Source organism: Phyllostomus discolor, chromosome 1 (genome assembly GCF_004126475.2).
Source record: "Phyllostomus discolor isolate MPI-MPIP mPhyDis1 chromosome 1, mPhyDis1.pri.v3, whole genome shotgun sequence".
Taxonomy (NCBI): Eukaryota; Metazoa; Chordata; class Mammalia; order Chiroptera; family Phyllostomidae; genus Phyllostomus; species Phyllostomus discolor.
This window is the reverse complement of record NC_040903.2, coordinates 91367948-91375536: the sequence shown is the minus strand read 5'-3', so window position 1 is coordinate 91375536 and position 7589 is coordinate 91367948. Positions and strand designations below refer to the sequence as shown.

The following is a 7589-nucleotide window of genomic DNA, read 5'->3' as shown; positions in this document are numbered from 1 at the left end:
TAAGTTAACCTTGGTAGGTTATCTGTTACTAGAAATTAATCCATTTTTTCTAGGATGTCCAATTTGTTCATCTATAATTGTTCATAATAGTCTTTTATAAACCTTTTTACTTTTTAGATATCAATTATAATGTCTCTTTTCATTTCTGATTTTATTTATTTAGGTTCTCTCTCTTTTTCTCTTGGCAAATCTAGCTAAAGATTTATTGATATTGCTTACATGTTCAAAAATAACTCTTAGTTTTATTGCTCTTTTTTATTATCTTTTTATTTATTTCACTTATTTCTATACTAATCATTGTTTTCTTCCACTTACTAGCTTTGAGTTTTGTTTGTTCTTCTGTGCTAGTTTCTTGAGGTTTAAAGTTTACTTATTTGAAATATTTCATGTTTCTTAATGGAGGTGTTAATCACTATGAACTTCCCTCTTAGATTTGCTTTTGCTACATCCCATACATTTTGGTATATTGTATTTACATTTTCATTTGTCTCAAGATTTACTTTAATTTATCTTTTTTAAAAGTTGTTGTTCAATTACAGTTGTCTGCATTTTCACCCCATCACACCCCCTAACCCCACCCATCCCCACCTCCCACCCTCGAAACCACCCCCTTGGGCTTTGTTCATGTGTCCTTTATACATGTCCCTTAATGCTCTTTCCCCTATTTTCCCCCATTATCCCTCTCTCCCCTCCCCTCTGGTTACTGTCAGTTTGTTCTTTATTTCAATGTCTCTGGTTGTATTTTGCTTGCTTGTTTTTTTTTGTTGTTGATTAGGTTCCACTTACTCATAGGTAAGATCATATGGATTGGTCTTTCACCACCTGGCTTCTTTCACTTAGCATAATGCTCTCCAGTTCCACCTATGCTGACACAAAAGACTTTTCCTTCTTTCTCCTGCATAGTATTGCATTGTGTAAATGCACCATAGATTTTTATGCACTCATTTACTAATGGGCACTTAGGCTGTTTCCAGCACTTGGCTATTGTAAATTGTGCTACTATGAACATTGGGGTGCATAGGTTCTTTTGAATTGGTGTTTCAGGATTGGTGATTCAGGATAGGGTATAATCTCAGTAATGGTATTGCAGTTCCATTTTTAGTTTCCTGAGGGAATTCCATACAGTTTTCCATAGTGGTTGCACCAGTCTGCATTCCTACCAACAGTGCACTAGGATTCCTTTTTGTCCACAACCTCACCAGCACTTGTTGTTTGTTGATTTGCTTATGATGGCCATTCTGACCAGTGTGATGTGGTATCTCAGGATGGTTTTAATTTGCATTTCTCTGATCACTAGTGATGCTGAGCATCCTTTCTTATGTCTCTGGGCCCTCTGTATATCCTCCTTGGATAAGTGTATGTTCAGGTCCTTTGCCCATTTTTTAATTGGGTTGTTTGTCTTCCTAGAGTGGAGTCATGTGATTTCTTTACATATTTTGGAGAGCAAACCCTTGTCCTAGGTATCATTTGCAAATACATTTTCCCATATGGTTGGTTCTCTTTTCATTTTACTGATGTTTTCTTTAGCTGTGCTGAAGCTTTTTATTTTAATGAAGTCCCATTTGTTTATTCTTTCCTTTATGTCCCTTGCTCTAGGGGACGTATTGGTGAAAATATTGCTGCATGGCATATCTTAAGATTATCCTGCCTATGTTCTCCTCTAGGACTTTTTATGGTGTCACAACTTATATTTAAGTGTTTTATCCACTTTGAATTTTTTTTGTGTGTATGGTGTAAGTTGGTGATGGAGTTTGATTTTCTTTGCATGTAGCTGTCCGGCTCTCCCAACACCATTTGTTGAATAGATTATTTTTACTCCATTTTATTTAATTTGTCTTTTGATTACACATGGATTTTTTTATGGGAAGAGAGGAGCTCAGTGCTCCTAAAACCTGCATTGTTCAAGGGTCAACTGTATAGAACTCCTGGTAAAGCCAAGCATACCTGGAATTGTTTCAGAATTACTCTTACTTGTGGTCCCAGATCCTTACCAATTTAAATACATTTATTACTTTCTGGTTTAGAGTAATTCCTCATTGCTCAATGTATTTTTCTACCAAAAACACAAATGTAGAGGAACCTAAATTTTCTGGATATCTGGTCAAAACTGCATATTCATCTTTTTTCTGTCCTGCTTTAAATTTATTATTTGTTATTTTCTCTCTGGAAAACAATGACAATCTTTCCAACATGAAATTTGTACTTTCTCTTCCTAATCATTGTTGCAAAGCTTTTTTTTAACTTGTTTTTTTTTTGTTTACAGAAAATAGAAAATAAGAAACAATTTTCAAACCTTTACTTTGCAAACTCTACATTGTCCAGAAAGTTCTTCAAAGGTACAATTACACCCTGATGGTATTAGTTTCATATGAGGGTCACTGTACTTTTCTAAGACTAACATTGGCATCCTGGTATCTGTGTGATTCCAGTAATCTGCAGCAACATTTATAGTCCCTGTGTTCAATGTTTTGTGTCTTTAGTTCTCCACCAATAGCCTTTTTCAACCATGCTACGGAAGATGGTTTCCTATAGTGACATAGAAATGCAGCCTCATTTGCAGATTAATCACTAACATGGACTGGTTATTCTCATTCTTTGACATTCTTATAAAAATAGCACATGCTTGTTAAAAGATCATCTGAAGAACTACAAAAAAGAACCAAAAAGGAATTAAGATTTAGCCCTACTCTCCTTCTACATATATCTTCAGTGTGAAATTTATATGCATATTTATAAAACCTGATTATATCTCTCTGTATAGTTTTATTGGAGCATATACAGTCAAGTCTGGAAGAATGTTTCAGAATGTTGTTGAAATTTGCCAACTTCTTATTTCATAAAGGGGAAGTACAGAAATTATCTGGGATCCTAATAATTAATAGAAATCAAGTAGGTTGGGGGAACAAATTACTTTATATACTAAAAAATAATGACTGGTTTTATAAATCATTGACTTGGATTCAAGTCTTAATTTTGCAACAGCTACTTAAAAACAACAGCTACTATTACAAATTATTCAAATTACACTTTTATTCATCCTTCTCCTTGCCTTGCTTCTCTTCCTCTTTTCCCACACCTATTAACATTTTCACTCTCCCTTAATGTAAAGTGGTACATCTTTCAAGAGTACCATCTTTCAAGATTTTGATGCAGAATTTTGGCATGAAACATGTTGTGGAAAAATTTGTTCCATGGCTTCTGCTCCCAGAGCAGAAGGAACATCGTGTTGCAGTTGCTAATGACACTGGGTGAACTCTATGAGGTCTCAATGTGCCTACTTTGAAGGAGACTGAGGCACCATTGTCCTATATACAAAATATAGGATGCTTCAAAATTCTTATAATTACTTATCTCTAACTTACTTTTCCAGCACCACCTGCCTCTTTATTCAGTCTCTTTCCACTACACTAAATTTGGACTAATTAGGCACTGTCATTATTATTCTTCCTGCTTTACTTTTTGTGTCTTTCTCCCCATCCCTCCCTCCTATTACTGCACATCCTTCAGGTCTCACTTAACATCATTAATATGAAATATTTTCTTTGATCCTTGCTGGGTATTCTCTAGCATTGTAGTCTTTCCTTATTATAATACTCCACATTTTTTTGAATCTTCATCCAAGGATATCTTTATTGATTTGAGAAAGAGAAACATCAATGTCAGAGAGAACATTGATCAGTTGCCTCCTATACACACCCCTAACAGAGATCGAGCATGTGACATTTTTGATATATGGGCTGACACTCCAACCAACTAAGCTACCCAGCCAAGATCACACAATTTTTATTACTTGCTTAAATTTCATCTTTTCAAGAAGAATGTCAGCTGTGGGTGTGTCTACATTATTTCTTTGCATATCTATTATTTATCTCTGGACTATACTAGTCACTTTTAAAATATTCTTGAATGAATGACAGACATCTTCTTATGAGTTGAATAATGAGGCCTATATTTAATTAACTGACCATATACCCAAAGTCTCTCAGGTATAATACATCTTTTTGTAATGATAATAAAATTCATATTCTTGTAATGGTATTGAAATGTTTGTTTTTAATTGGCAGGTCATTTTGTCCAGCTTCCCATGTCTTTCTTGTTGGGATCAAATATCCTAAATAAAGAATACAGATACATTTCTACAGAAAAGTCAAAGTAAACAAAGCAAAACCAACAGGAATAAGTTACCTTAAGTAGGGGTTTAGAAGGTTTGCCATGGAGTCCTCCAACAAAGTCAAAATGTGGTCAGAGTGGGTGAGGAGATTCAAGAACCCAATAGGTTTAAATGAGCCACATTTCAGCCTTCCCCTTTAACTCACATAATGGAGCAGGTCTTCCTGAAGGGATAAAAAAGCAAACAATTGCTGGAGAGAATGTGATTATACCAGGCAATTTTCTGAAAGGAGCCTGGAATAATGTAGCCAAAGATGTTTAAATTGTGTCTTGGTTTGAAAATACAGTTACAAAATATATGTTTTATACATATTTTGTTCATGTAAATAAAAGAGTCAATAGGCTTTTATCAAATGTCACCTGGTATATTTAGAATCATAAACAAGTATTAATCTAAGCTCTAAAGAATTAAACATGTATTTGCTTATTCTGTAAAGATTTGAAATTCACTAATGCAGATATAAACAATAATTTCTACTCCTTAATTATTAACCCTACCACACCCATGGAGACACCTTTCCTTGAAGTACTTAATCCATATTCCACAATTTAGCAAGTTATTCCCCTATGTTCCAAGTACACTGTGAGGTTTTTGAAAGTATGGCTACTACTGCATTTGGTTCATATTAGGAGCTAAATAATATGTATAGATTAAGTAAAAGTATTTGCAGAAAAACAGCTGGAAAGTTTTCATAAAATATGGAGATAAATGTGTTCACCCATAATTTTGTCCTATTTTTCTTTTAATAAAGAGACATGTTTTTAAAAATATAGAGTAATAACTTGTATGTCTACCCTTCAACAAGATTTTAAGATGTCAAAGCAGGTGATCTGTAAATACTTAATGGAGGAACATGTAATAATTAGAAACCTCAAATTATAGGCTCCTGAATCTGAGATAAAGCCACTTTATCTTGTTGTAAAGAACTCCTTCAGGTAATAGGGGAAAATAGTTTAATTTAAATGAAACAAAGCTCTGCAAGGGGAAACATTGTCCTCGATGCTCCATAGATATTGTGCTAGAAATATGTAACTCCTCAGTATACACATCTGTCTGCTTTGATGAAGATAATTAGGGAAATTTCTAATGCCTCTTATTGAAGACAAAAAAAATTATAGTAAAATTGACATGTAGAATGAATACGCAGAGCACAGAGAACTTTTACGCCAGTGAAACTACTCTGTAAAATCCTATACTAGTGGATACATGACATCATAGATTAACATCAAGAGTGAATGTGAACTATGGATTTTGGATGATAATGATATAATATACTTTCATCAATTATAACCAATGTACTTCTCTGCTGGGGATGTTAACAATAGAGAAGGCAATATATATGTGTGGGCAGGGCATATATTGAAAATTTCTACTTAATATTGCTGAGGACCTGTAACCCCTCTATAAAATAAAGCTTATTACAAACAAACCAATAAATAAGAATGGCTATGTGATTGCTTAAAAAAATCTACAGTGTCTCAGTTTGTGGTCTCTGACTTCCTGGAGTGTCCTGTGCTAGTAATGGACCACAAGGCTCAAACTGACCTTATAATTGAAGCATTTCTATAATATGTATGGACTGAAAGATCATATCTATTATTTCATCATTTCACTTATAAAGACAGATTCCTCCCACTCTGACTTTATATTTATGCAAACTCATCCTCCAAGGCACTAGGAAAGTTAGGACTTCATGCTACCCACTGAAAACATGACCTACCCAGGGCTTCATTATAAATCTGATCCCAGTTCGCATTAAATGTTTGGAACCAAAAGACAAAATAAAACACATATATCATAATTTTTACCCTCTCTGTGAAGGTGATTGATCACTTAATTCTTACATAACAAGTACATAGGATAGAAGGATTGGAAGTCCTCCACGATATGCTTTTCAATTGTGTAACAGGAGAGAAGCAGGAAGTGTACACTAAAGATATTTCAGTGGCTCAGCCAGCAGCTCTCCACAGGGTATAATGGCATCTACAGGAATGACATGAAGCCTTGATTCTTGCAGTTTTGTTATGTTTCATATTAAAATGACATTTTTACAGTGTTTCAATAAAATCAGACAATTCCAAAACATTTCTTGCATTTGTGAAAAATATGTCTAAAATGTATCTTTTGGCAGATTGTTTGTCTACTTATTTTGCCAGCTGCATGAAAAATAATAGCACCATATATTTTTAATTAAAGATGTAGGGTAAATCTCAAATTTAATAGCAGATGATTTGTTGGAATCAACAAAAAAGGAAGCCTAAGATGTTGGAACAATTATTTCATGACCTCTCTTGACAAATTCATCCAGGATTATCTTTGTATTGATCCAATGGCTATATTCTGTGGTCCACACCAGTACCTTTCCACAGCTCCCAGGGCTAAAGTTACAACTCAGCTATTGCAGCAGAATAACTGAAATCCATTTTATAGACATCCTGGTGGAACACAGTGCTTCTTTTCAAATGGCTGATACCTCTGCCATTGCTCATGCTTATATCCAAGGAAAGATCAATCAGAAAGTTAAAATATAACTCATACACCTCAAAGTGTAACCACAGAACTAGCTCAAACTGGTCTTATCCTGCTTCTAACAAGACCCAGAACCAAAGTGTAAACCTTGGATATGCCACTCAAAAGTAATACTTGTGAACCCTTAACCATTTTCCTCACTGGAACCAAAGAACCTGGAAATGACCAGACACTAAACACAAGATCCCATTCATAAGCAAAGGAACCATTGTCCGGGGAGATCTTGTGCTGCAACATGTTAAACCTGTTCTAAACCCTGGATCAGGGTGACAGATTTGAGCCCTGCCCCTAGTCTCCTTGTCAATTGACTCACAAATAAAAGCCTTTTCTTTTCGCAAAAGCTGATATCATAGTATTGGTTTCTATGCATATCGGGCAGCAAGCCCTCGCTTGGTAACAAAAGTAAAAATATGCACAGTCAGAGCATTTGGATGGCAAGTGGAATGAGTAAAAGATAGATAAATACTTAGGCAATGATGGTGACTCAGATTTTTTCATGAAAACACTACACACTCAAAACAGGCAAGTTTATTAACTATCTAGCATGATGATGATTTACTATTCATTAAGTGAAAGTGGATCAACATAAAGATCTTCATCCTTATCATCATGCTGAATACATTAAGGAGGAGGAAGAAGAGAAGGGGTTGGTCTTGCTGTCGCAGGTCATGACAGAGGTAGAACAGTTGGAAGGGGAGACAGGAGAAGCAAGCACACTTGGTGTAACTTTACAGTAATACACTTAATCTCTGTCTGACTCCTCTACTTTTTTTTCTCTAAAAATGCTTCTAGAGAAGTATTTTAGAGAAACAGTGCCAATCCTTCCACTGTTAACCTTAGTTTCGGTGCCCATACCATAGAAGGGTTCATGTTGTAAAAGTAATCAAAA

The 7589-nt window shown here is 34.9% G+C and overlaps 1 pseudogene; it reads right to left on the bottom strand.

Moving 5' to 3' along the window:
• Window positions 1-2634: 2634 nt before the first annotated feature.
• LOC114491978 lies at window positions 2635-6660 on the bottom strand (annotated as a pseudogene).
• Window positions 6661-7589: the final 929 nt, after the last annotated feature.